The sequence below is a fragment of the Phasianus colchicus genome, chromosome 4 (genome assembly GCF_987193195.1).
Source record: "Phasianus colchicus chromosome 4, bPhaCol1.hap1.1, whole genome shotgun sequence".
Taxonomy (NCBI): domain Eukaryota; kingdom Metazoa; phylum Chordata; class Aves; order Galliformes; family Phasianidae; genus Phasianus; species Phasianus colchicus.
In genome coordinates this window covers 56,174,945-56,188,079 of record NC_143439.1, presented here as the reverse complement: position 1 = coordinate 56,188,079, position 13,135 = coordinate 56,174,945, and the positions used below count along the sequence as shown (strand labels likewise).

The 13,135-nt window shown below is 36.4% G+C and overlaps 1 protein-coding gene across 4 annotated transcripts in view; it reads right to left on the bottom strand.

Moving 5' to 3' along the window:
* The window catches only part of KCNIP4 (potassium voltage-gated channel interacting protein 4), a 381,941-nt gene that overhangs the window by 168,151 nt on the left and 200,655 nt on the right, over positions 1–13,135 (bottom strand). The gene's annotated exons all lie outside the window — the stretch shown is intronic.

The window sequence follows — 13,135 nt, the reverse complement described above, 5'->3', positions numbered from 1 at the left end:
ATGATTCTGTGATTCTATAATGTCATTTAAAATAGTCAGGCTCTTTATGGTGAAGACTGCAAGCAAGACTTTCTGAAGGGAGTGCCAGATTAAGCTTCTCAGACTAAAAGAAACATTGTGGCACTGGAAGTAGATGACAGAAGCTGCAATAGAATCTCCCTTCAAATTATTCCAAAAGCTGACATTCTGCCAGCTTATAAATTAAATACCTGACAAAAGGAACAGCTATACACATACTTCCAAAAATTTTGTGACAAAGTAAAGCTGGAGTCACAATTACATGCAGTATCCATAAAATACTGTATTGAGCATAACATTAGAATAAGTTGCAACACAACCCCATAAAGTTAGTTAAGTCATTACAACCCTGATATTCATAAATATTTTAGAATCTTTAAGCATGCAGAAATTTTCTCAAGACAGTTGGGTTCCAGCTGTAGGAAAGTTCATGAAGCAATCTTACTAACTCTTCAGAATGAATAAAGCATAGGAAATTATAGCCTGACCCCCAGGAAGCTGACTTCATACAGCAATATGGAAAGTTTCTGTTACCTTCGGATCTTTTCACCTTTCACCAAACAACTGTTAAATGTTTCCATCTGAATCTAACTTCTAGGATAGCGGTGAAGGCTGGAGATATGAAAGACCCAAATGATAAGATCGAGTTGATAACGGATCAGATGTCAAAAATATTTTCTAAGCTTTAATAAATTATAACATGTAATTTGTGAGAAAATAAGTTTAGAGATTAAAAGATCTGGTTTTGGTAGCAATGGGTCTGCCTATGTGAGCAGAGACCTCCACTGCCCCATGTCAGATCTGAGCCAGCTCTAGATGGCTCCAGAAGGGTCCGGCTGCTGATAGAGCTGAGCTGTGAGCAATGCTGAGTGTGCCTCTGGGAGAGCAGATTGAAGAAAGTGCAAAACTGCTGTGCAACAACAGCTGGGAGAGAGGAGTGAGAAAGTGGAAAAGAAACAGCCTTGCAGCTGTCAAGGTCATTGCAAAAGAGCTCACGATGTAGCAGAGGATGTGGCTGGCCTGAAGGAGGCAGCCCATTGAGCCCCTGCAGGAACAGACCCCAGGCTGAAGCTGCAGTCCATGGAGAGGAGCCCACGGTGAGGCAGGAGGGCTGGGCAGCTGCCACCTGTGGGGACCCGTGTTGGAGCAGTACACTCTGTGGTATGTACCCATGCTCAAAGAGCTGCAGCCTGTGGAAAGCCCAAGTGAAATGAGACAGCATTCCGCAGGAGAGACCCCGTGCAGGAACAAGGGCAGAGTGACCATGGAGGAGCAGCAGAGATGAGGCATTCTGGACTGACCACAGCCATCATTCCCGATTCCCTGGCACCGCTTGGAGGAGGAGACAGAAGATTCAAGACTGAGCGTGCACCTCTGAAGAAGGGGGTCTGGAGGGAAGGTGATTTTAGTTGTTGTATTTTTTTCCTTTTACTTCTCACTTGTTCTACTCTGTTATCAGTTAGTTATATTAAATTAATCTTCTTCAAGCTGAGCCTGTTTTTACCATGACAGTTCTATTTTGGGAATATCTTCAATTTCCCAAAAGGAAATTGAGATTTAATAGGGAAAAAAAAAAAAAAAAAAGATAAAAGAGACAAGGACAGTTTGTTTACGGGAGGGTATCAACATATCCCTGTACTGCTGCTCCTGACACCAGCAAGTATTTGTACAGAGGTAGCAAAAGCAAAGTTCAGAGGACTTGACTCCTGAGTACATCTGCATTTACATTTTTGTTCTGAAATTCAAATGAATATTCTAAGATGCAGAGTGCCTCAGAATTCATTCCATGTGCTCAAACATCACAAAGGTGTATGAGGAGAGAAAAAAAAAGATTTAATTCTTGAGAGCTAGGTGTGAGGTAAGATTGAATGAACCTTTACACTGCCAACGTTAAGTGGTGCCTCACAGTACAATCTTTATGAAGATCTTCTCTTATTAGAAATTTACAGAGTCTCTCAGGAAAGAGAAGTCCCAGTATTTTTCTAGCTACTAAGAAAGTCTGTTGATTAGGTGCGGATTTAACTCGCGCTATGAGTCACAACATGAAGGAATGCCAAGGCCTAAACCTTTATGTCTGTGACACTGTTGCATTATTGCACATATTGCCCCTGCCAGTACCTTGAAGCAAACTCTCACATGGCTAGAAAATAAACATGCTTCTTCTATGCAAACAAGGACTGATTTATAGTGATCAATCCTTAGGATTTAGGCATTAGAAAACACAGTTGCAAAAGATTGATTCACCATGAGTTACCACTCCTGTGTTACCAGTTACCACACCATGTGGATAACTATCCACAGCTATGTCTGCTGCTGAAAAACATCTGAGTCCAAACCAGGTCAAGCTGAACCTGTGGTTGACTCAGAGAGAAGCAATTGTTCCCTTGAGTGATTATTTGAGAAAAGACCTTACACTGACAATCTACCTGATTTATGAGTGAGGATGTTTTTCACCTTGTATCCGACTGACAAGGGCACGGCAAGAGGTCTCAAATTACTTGCCCATTACAGTTCACTTCCAAGAAACAGGCTGAGGTCAAGACTCAAATCATTTTTAATTAGATCCAAGTAACCACATATTTGCTAACTGAGACCATCATATTTTAAATAATGGAAAGCATTTTTAATATTATGATAACAGAAAGTTATAGTTTCATTATTATTCTTCAATTACAATTAAAAAAAAAGCTTCTCCTTTCTGGGAAAGTAGAGATACTGGCAGCACAAGTTGTTTAGCATAGTACTTGGAAATTTCTATCCTGATTCTGTACATCTACACAACACCAAGATTAAAATGTTAATGAATGTGGAAAATATACCAATATTGAAATTCTTACTTCTTCAGTGAAACAGATCATCAAGTTTGACCCCCTTGCTAAAGAAGACTCCCTACAGCAGGTCAGCAGGTTGCACAGGTGTCCAGACAGCTCTTGAACATCTCCAAAAAAAAGGAGACTCCACAACTTCTCCAGGCAACCTGTTCCACGCTCTGTTACCCACACTGTAAAGAAGTTCTTCATATGCTTGTATGGAAATTCCTAAGTTCCAGTTTTTGGCCACTTGCTCTTTGTCCTATCATTACCCATCACTGAGAAGAGTCTGGCCTCAGCCAATGCATCCCAAGATACCACTGGCCTTCTTGGCTACAAAGGCACGCTGCTGGCTCATGATCAATGTGTTGTCCACCAGGACACTCAGGTCCTTTTCTGCAGAGCTCCCCTCCAGCAGGTCATCCCCTAACCTGTATGATGCACACATGCAGTTATTTATCCCCGGGTGCAGGACTCTGCATTTGTTTTGGTTCAATCTCATCAAAATTACCAAAGATTTTCTCATGAGCTCCTCTAATGAATAACACGGGAATTCATACTTCTCTTTAGTTCTCTGTAGAATCACTAATGTGAATATCTCTGTTTTACATGAAAATATAAAAATGAGCTATGTATCACTGGTAATTGCAGGGCAGGGATATTACCTTTGCTTCCCATGCACTTCTGTGTAAGATGCCATTTTGTAAGACTGCCCTCTGCTGCCATTTGTTACATTGTGACAAAATGTTACGGAATCTTGGCCGGGAAAGTTCAACCTCTACCATCAACATATGCCTCTGATGTCATGGGGCAACATAATAAAATAGGAAATTTAGAAAATGAAACTTTTACTGCAAGCTGTCAGTCACAAAGCAGGTCAGACCTCCAATTCATCTATTATCTTGAGATAAAATTTAATTCTTAGATTTCAAAGGAAGCAGCTCTGATGATGGATTAATATACTGAAAATATTTAACATGTATAACCTACAGCTAAATAAAATTTGACACGGTATGAGAAAAAGTTACTTCTAATGAAAATATAGACAAAGATTAGCTCAGATGAGAGATTATTTTCAAGGTGGGCAAACTACACACCCTCCTGCATGTGGCAGAATACGGTCTCATCCTCCAAATTACTGCACATGAGCATTATCAATTATCTGCTTAAATCTGGGCTTTCCAGAAATATCAGACTCACTATACATGCACTGCAAGATTGGTCTCTGCCTGCCTTTTAAGGATAACAGATAAGCATGGTTAGCCACCATTAGAGAAATGTAGACAGGCTGCTTCTTAGTTTTGTTGGTCCCAGAGTTGCTAAGATACAGATAAGAAATGCCTGTACATAAATGCTTTGTTCTGCCAGCAGCAATTGTCTTTCCTGGTGCCCATCACAGCCACCCCATCACTTGGCAGAAGCACAGTCAAAAAAATGCTGATCATGGAGGAACTTCTGATGCCAAAAGTGAAGATGGCTTGTTCTCTGCACTTGAAATCTCAACACAGGTATTTGCCAAGGAAATCAGCCTGGTAAGCAACAAACAAGTCTGAGCTGTAAGATGAATGTCTGATCTTCTTAAAAGACTTTGAAGAGAGCCTGAAAGGATAGAAGAGTTCTCTTCTGGGCCACAGTGAAGTTACATCAGTCAAAGTGCTAAAGAACGTTCTGGAAAAACAAAAAGTGCTTCACTACTGCTAATGCATATAGCAGATACACACACATTTTGTATAATAAGTAATCTGCAGTACAAGTGAGGGCATAACATCTTCTAAATGGAGATAATAATAGCAATTAACCTTGAAATGTATTACATCAGCTTTGATATATTTGTAAACTAGGTAATAAGAATTTTTTAATATAAAGTGTTCTTACAACACATTTGCAGAATTAGACCAGGTTTTCCAAGAAAATGCTAACCTCAGCAATGACAACATTTTGACCATGTTGTAATGTGAGCACAACGTGAACCCCTGAGATGGAGTATTCAAAAGTGTAGGTAGTTTTTACAACTGCATATGTAAATTAGATAGTTTAAGTAGAAAGAAAAAAAAGTATTCTTGAAGGCTTGGGAAGAAGAGGAGTAGTTTCTACAAGACGTTTCTTCACCTACTAATTATTCACTTTGGCTAAGTCAGAGAGATAGTGCGTATGGACAATGTAAACAGTCCAAAAGGCATCTCTTTTTGGAAATGTTCAAGCAAGCGTTGCACCTAGAGGTGCAACTGTAAGGTATGACAGTACTTACATACTGCAAATAACTCTTTTTTTTCTTGAAAATGGTGTGTTATAGATTTGACTTCTGGGTCATTAGGACATTCTCTGGACTATTTTCTCCCCTTCTCACTGCACACATGTACAGAAACTCTTTACATTTCATCAACTCCATAAATGATTTTAACAATTTTAAGAAAAGATGTAGCTTCTTTTTAGCTGTGTATGTCATGGCATGACTGCCACTGCAACAGAAAGCTGAGCACAAAAGGTTGTCAGCCTGACTGAGAAGAGTAACTGGGGACCAAAGAACCAGAGAAATAAATAACTGGATAATAAACAAGCATTCACTTTTCACCTGGCTTAATATCTTTTTTTTCCCATTATTTCACATAATCTACAATGAGCAGAGTGATGTGGACTGCTTTAAACAAAACAAGTTTTATCTGTCTGCTTGAGGAAGAATAATTTTGGGTTGTTTACCCAAAAAAGAAAATCCGTCTGAAGAAATGTATTTTTAGTGTTTCTGCAGCGTTATCAGAATGTAACAATAAGGGCTACATGAAATAAAGATTGGACAACAACTTAAAGAGACATGTAGAAATACCATGAGGGGAAAGTGACTGCAGAAAGCAAAAATCAGAACTGTTTTATCTGATTACATCATCTGCTTCATTAGGTTTAGGCAGCACTTTTGTTTGTCTGGACTAAATTTCCTACCAGGCGCTGAAAAATTCATCAATAGCTACCACTGAAATAGGTCAGATAACTAAAGGAAGTACTCTCCTCCTCTTCCTCCTTCTCCTCCTCCTTCTACTACCACTACCAAAAAAAAAAAAAAAAAAAAAAAAAAAAAAAGCTAAACCACACAATCTTCCTTTCAAATTTAGGCAGATAATTCAGGAAGGAGACACAGGGCAATGTGATAATACAATCATACAATCTATACTGTTCTAGATGTTAGGGCTGTCTAGCACTTGAAGTAATTGCTGAATCTTTCACCTCTGATACGACACAGAGGACTGAAAATTCAACAGACCAAATAAATGAACTGATAAAAAAAAAAAAAAAAATCAAGAAAGAAAGGAAAGGAAAACTTGGAAAATTCAAATAATCTTTCTTACCCCACAAGTGAGCGCATGACAAAGTAAAACAACCAGAAATAAGCCATTTACATTGTGATTATTGTGAGGTTAATCCACATGGATCTACCTGAGTGTGACAACAGAGTCTTACAGAGGAGTGCAGAAGACAGTGTATTGATCAGAATTGCCAAAGCAACTGGCAGAATGTTTGAGTTAAGTGTAATGCAAAAATCATAATCACAATAATGCAAGATCTAGTCAGTTTATTTCAGAGGAAATTCTATTAACCCATTGAATCAAGCTACAGAATACAATGGTGTATGTTATCTGTCATGTTAGGGAGATACATGCTTGAAATAACATGAAACAAACTTCCAAATATTTGGAGTTAATATTTTCTACTAAAGCAGAAATTGAGCTAAATATTATACAAGTGATATATTAAATGTTTTTAAACTAGAAAGACAAGAGGTCAAAACTGAATCAGAGTTGAGCATCTAATTGGATTGCATGTGAACAAACTGAATTCAGTCTGAATTCTAAGTGTAGATATCTATATAACTAACTCAATATATTGGTGTGTCAAAAAGCCTGATTTTCTGAAGCTAAGAAATATTTGAAGTGAACATAACTGGATCCCAGGCTGGATGTGGATCTGGGCAGCCTGGTCTAGTGGTTGGAGACCCTCTCCATGGCAGGGGGGTTGAAACGAGATGATCATTATGGACCTTTTCAACCCAGGCCGTTCTATGATTCTATGAACTGATGGGAAAATAATAGTAATTCTATGGGAAGATGCATTAGATGGCAAAAGTGTTGCAATTCAATAATAAAGAGATGCTTAGGTTAAAAACTCATTTTCCTTCTGTGTCATAGTAGCTACAGTGGTCAAAAATATGGCAAAAATAGGGAACATATGGAAGAAAGGGGCATAATCTGAATGAATTAGGATGCATAGAAAACTTAAACAGGAAACTAAGACAAAGAAGAAAATCCATTATTAAAAAGCCTAAAGCTCTGGGGATAAACTTTCAAAGTTTTTGTTTGCATTGGTCATTATTAAATGTATTACAAACAGAAGAAAGCATATTAACAGAGATAGCATCATAGATATAATACGGGTTTAGTTGTTCTTCCTCTGATTGACACAGAGCTAGAAAAACAACTACTGCCTCCTTCAAAAAAAGCATAAATCTGGGAATGATTCAGAGAAACAAACAACATGAATTACGAAGTAGTGATGGGAGAAAAATTGGAATTGAACATTATTTTTAACAATATTAAAAAGAAAAAAGTTGTGAAATTAAGTGATTATTCCTTCATTCCTTGTCATCTTCAGAACATATCTAGGTTCTGGATTTACCAAACCTACCCTCAAGAAAACCCTGAAAAGCCTGCTTAATTTGAAAATATCAGTGACCCAGATAGATGGATCCCAAACAAAAAAAACATCACTTGTGCTCACTTGCTCACTCCTTTCATCAAGTGTATCTCTTGAATGAGCCAAATATGCTATAGAGGCTCATCATAAAAGTAAATCTGTGGAAGTTATTGCCTCATAGCATACATGTAGAGCACATGATCTGATAAATCCTTCAATTCATGAATCAACCTGTGAAATTCTCTAGTCTCTGCATTCATATTCCTCATGTATTTCTATGTATCAGGAGATAATTCTCTGTACTGTTGTATAATATTTTAAACTCTACAGGGAAAAAAAAAAAAAAAAAAAAAAGTCTTATTAGCACTAATATATTTATTAACAGAATGGTATCACCTGATTTCACGACTCAGATTTTCTTCTACCTACGAAGTCATATGCCATTTTTTTTCTGCTACTCACTGACAAAACCTTCTTATAAAACTCTTCCACTCAGTAGACAATGAAACTCATTAGTTCTAAACAGCCAGGAAAAAAATCCATAACATCAATTTAACTTCTATTGTTTTTAAAACTAAAAAGAAAAGAAAGAAGATTTCTTTTTTTGCTATTTCAGCCTTAAGTACTGAAGAGTAATAAATGTTCTCAAAACTTGGTAGAGATTGTGCATATGTCAATTTGTAGCACCCACATTTGCTCTCAGCTAATGTACAGGCCAGAATTGGAAAAAGAAAAAAGAGTCAATAAGTATTTCTAGAGGGCATCTAGAGATTTTCATTAAAAGGGAATTGAACTTTGTGGAGAATAAGTAAAAATTAAGGCAATTTATAGTGATAGGCAAACACTGTGCTGTGTATAATTTTCTTTTGATTATGGTGGCTCTTTGACAGTAAGAATGTCAAATTTACTTATTTAAATTAAATAAATTACACAGATACTTTCAAAATATAAATCCTATAGTGAGTAGCCAGTAGGAGTAGGTAAATATCAAACGTTGTCTTCTTGGTGTTTTACAGTTTTCATGTATCTTTCTCTTACCCACATAATTCTCATAATTTTTTTGAGATTGTGATCTAAAATTGCAAAATAGTAAAACTGAGCCATATGTTTAGCTTTCTTCCATTTTGGAGGGAGGTAACTTCTATTTATTCAAAGTCTAGTTCTATACAAGATAACTAATAACCAAACTGCAACAGGAATGAGGCTCTTGTCTTCATGAAATTCATCAGAAATACTCAGAAATCCAATTCAGAAATAGGAAATTTGAGAGATTTCTGATCAACAGCCTGTTTGGCTCTATTACTGTCCTTCTACTTCCTAAAAAAGTTTATTATGTACTAGCAAGTTTGCAAGGGATATTGTAATGTAGAGCACAGTGGTCTTTACTCACTTATTTCTTTGACATCTCTTCTTCCTTTGCAGTTACAGTATACAAGTTACAAGCATATTGTCATCAGTGTGACAATCAGCCTTGAGAAAGCAGCTCTTCAGTAGACAATGACCTGGGGACACTGGAAAGCTTTTTCAGTAACAATACACCAGTAACATACTACCTTCAGAAGGTATTCCGAGACATCAAACTGTTTTAAAGCAGGCAGCTAATGACTGAGGGCACCTATCACAAAGTCCCTTGGCTAAGAAACTTGCTTATCTACCTCTGTTTTTTGATGCTGCAATCAGATTGAAGGTTCTAGTGTGGAAGACAGCCTGCCTGCTGTCTAGAATGACTTAGTAGTGCTGTTTAAAGATAAATACTTAACCAAGTAAAACTGCAGTGCTGTGTTTAAGATATCTATCTACTGCTCACTCACTTGCATCAGAGTAATCATTTTAACAGCGGTTTTAATTCAATTTATCTTGTTATATATGGAGATTTAATTGAACAAATTACTTCAAAGGAATGCCTGAAATTGCTAATATTAACACTTCTATCATCTTTTTTTTCTTTTGAATACTGTCAGCTCTGTCTAGTCATTTCACATATTGGTCCATGATTGCTTTCACACTTCATAATTCTGCACATAACTCTCTTTGACATCAAGGACAAAGAGTGTACCAGGTTGATCTTAAGAAAGGCAAAATGGCAGAAAAGCCCATATGTTTACTACAAACATCACTGGTATGAAGTATTAGTCATTATGAATATTTTGAAACTAATATTCCTCCATTTCTAATCATAAACATCACAATGAAGGGTGATATCATGGAAGCATTGCAATTTCCAGCAGATCAAGAAATATGTGCAGAGACTGCTAGCTTCAGAACAACCACATGAAACTTCAGTGTCATTTCCAGTCGTACACAGTCCTTGTCAAAAACAGCTGTAAATATCACAAACAAAATGATGGTTTTTCTCTGTTTTTCCAGACAACGAACTGGAAGTTGCCATTAGCCAGCATTATTAAAATGGGCTTTGACATTTTGGAGGAACAATGTTCTTCAGTAATATATCTCAACTATTATAATGTTATCTCTAAAGTTCTATTACTGCCACTCTTTGGGCTCCTAAGTAAGGTTTTCAGACACTAACCTTGAAATTATCATTGAAACTCAGAGCCCACATTCAGCAGTAACATGTATAGTACTGGTATGTTTTTTTTTTCCCCTTCAGTTGGAGCTAATTGCTATGAAAGCATTTCTTCATGAATAACATATTTTTATGTGAACATTTTGAATAACCCATATCCTCTACATTTCTTCTCTGAACCTTATCCCCGGTGGTACTGGTTTCAATGCTTACACTGAGGAAGAGTTGCTTATTTTACTGCTTATTAATGAGGGATTGATTTAGCTTTTGAAAAACAATTTGCATTTTTCAAGAAACATTATTAAAAAAACATTCTAACTTAGGAAAAAGGCTGACCTCTCAATGTTTCAACCACATTGCCTCCAACAACTTACCCAGAATAACTGCAGTCAGTGGAGGATATTGAAATGCAAAGTTTCTTCCATGTCTTGATTAAGTTCATACAATGTTTGTCTATGAAGATCACATTCTTTTTGGAAAAGCACTTAAGATGAAAGTATGTTTGATTTGCTCAGTCCTTGTATCTAATTTTATTTGTGAATGACTTTTGGAAAAGCTTTCCATACAAGAAGAAATATAATTGATTTTAAATTTGTTTCCACTAACTTTCTTTGCTACGTATTTTCCATAAATCTAATAAATTCATTTTTTAAAAGAGTTAGTAAACTTTCTTAAGGAGAATATAATCTACCTACTGTTACATATTTAAACTAGAGAGAAAGACTGCACAACTCATGAGAGTGAATGCATGTATTCTACTACTTATCAATTTAGGAGCTGTCATACAATATTAAAAGCATATTTTTGAAAGCAGCTTTATAACAACAGTAAAACCATTCCGCAGTTAAAGGGAACTGAGCAAAACCACAGAAAGCACAGTTACCTATGTGAGTGCAATGCATCATCATCTACAGATAAAGTCTCTGCAACCCACAACCTACAGAAGTGTATAAATCTATTCTGCTACTTATCACTGAACAGCTGTCATACAATATTAAAAGTACTAGTACTGAAAATACTTTAATAACAACAATAGAACCACTCAGCAGTTGAAGGCAATGACAAAACTGCAGAAGCATACTGTTACTTAAGTGAGTGCAGTGCATCAGGAAATAAATGTAAGCCCATACTTTATTATATTTTACTCTCAAAACATTATTTTCAGAAATAATGTCTTTCTGTACTATCATTAAAGATATAGTTTGCATTAAAATTATGAAGAAAGCAGAGTATTACTCATGACAGTTATTAAAAGACTACAATGAAAGAAATGAGATTTTGCTATTGATTTACGTAAATTGCACTTGAATTTTTCAAATTAAATATGGATGTAGTTCACAACATTCAGAAACATGATAAACCAGTTCGGGAAAGAGATCGGGTTACTTTCAAGCTTTTGGTAGGGAGTTAGGTAGGGACCAACTCTGATGCTCAGAACTCTACCAAAGCTGCAGTAAACTTCAGAGGGTTCAGCATACTGCTTTGTGTGTACTACAGCACACTGTTGCTGTTGCTGAATCTGTGGATGGTTTACAGATAGATGTAGGATGTGTTTCACATGCCACAAGTATGTAAAACAACTCATTTGTATGAACATGCAAAATGATTTAAATGGGACCTTTTAGAGGGGGTGGGGAGAAGCTATCCCAAATCAAACAAAAACATGTTCTTTTAACAAATGTTTTCATGAAGCTGCCACTAACTTCCTCACTAACTTCCCAGAAAGCATACAGGTTATCATGAGTACACTTATAAAATTCCCTTTTCCTTAATATTTCACTTAAAAGCATCTGTGACAGTTTTATGATGCATATACCTTGTACTATGCATGAAATTTTCACTATGTAAAATTTTGTTCAACTGCCCAGTAAAAAGTTATAAATCTACTATTTTCTGTTGTGAACAAGTCTTCAATTCTTGAGTTTAAGAAATACTTTGGGAATAAACCTGCACTGTTCCTTAACTACAAGCAAATGAATTCTTAAGTCTGTGCTATTTACCTAAAGCTCACTTTCATACATTATTGTTTATTTCTATTACTTTATATCTATTGCTTGATTTTCATGTAACACGTCTTTTTTTCTCACTTACACCACTTGTACATCACAGAGAAATGGGACATACACATCTTCCTGCGATTTCATTTAGCTGGGGTGCTGGAAAGCAGTACTGCGCTAGGGAAGAAGAAACGTAAAGATTGCATGCACATGCAGACAGACAGGCTTCTGACTATCGAGGCACACAAAATAGGCAGCTGCATGATCAACCTCTTTCTTACAGAAATCTTGCAATCACTAACAGGCAGCTTCACTATATTCCTAATTGGCTTCCCATTACCACTTCCCCAGACATAAAAACAAATATAGACAATAATCAAGTGCTGAATATTACCAAGGAACTAAACCACGTGTGACAATCAGACTCGAGAACACTAGGGAGACTTGGCAGCCTACCTAGACAGAAAATACTGCCTGTTTTGCGGAATCTCTGCCACCTTTAATGCTGTAGATAACTCTTATCACAGCATTTCTCAGGTTGATTGACATTTCTACTTACAGTGGAATAAAATAAAAGCTTAAGTTAATGAATTAAAAAGGAATCTGATGTCATTTCAACTCAGTGTAATGCACTCCAGTAGATATACCACTTCTCTATAAAAATGCTCTTGATAACACATTTTTGTGAGTACCTTCAGGTTTTCCAGATTCTGTAATTAAAACTTGGTAGTTTTAATTACACAGCAATATAGAGAAACATTTACATAGACTTCCTTACTAAGAGTCACTTGAAGAAAAGACTGCACTTCTCAAAAGTATAATATGAACAGTATTACTTTAGATCATTTCATGGGAGCAAGTTTTGCTTGTATTCTCACTCCTTAACACAAGAAACTGTAATCTCTCAGTCAACAGAGCTCTCGTTTTCACAGGCACAAGCACATACATCATACTTAAATCCTAGCTTACAGGAAGATTTGAGAATATGTATTTTTTTCAATAATTGAGGCAGAACATTTCAGTCTGAAACCTGATAAAAACACTGGGATGTAATGAGTAACAGTACATTATCAACTTTGCTGCAATTATATAAAGTACACTAA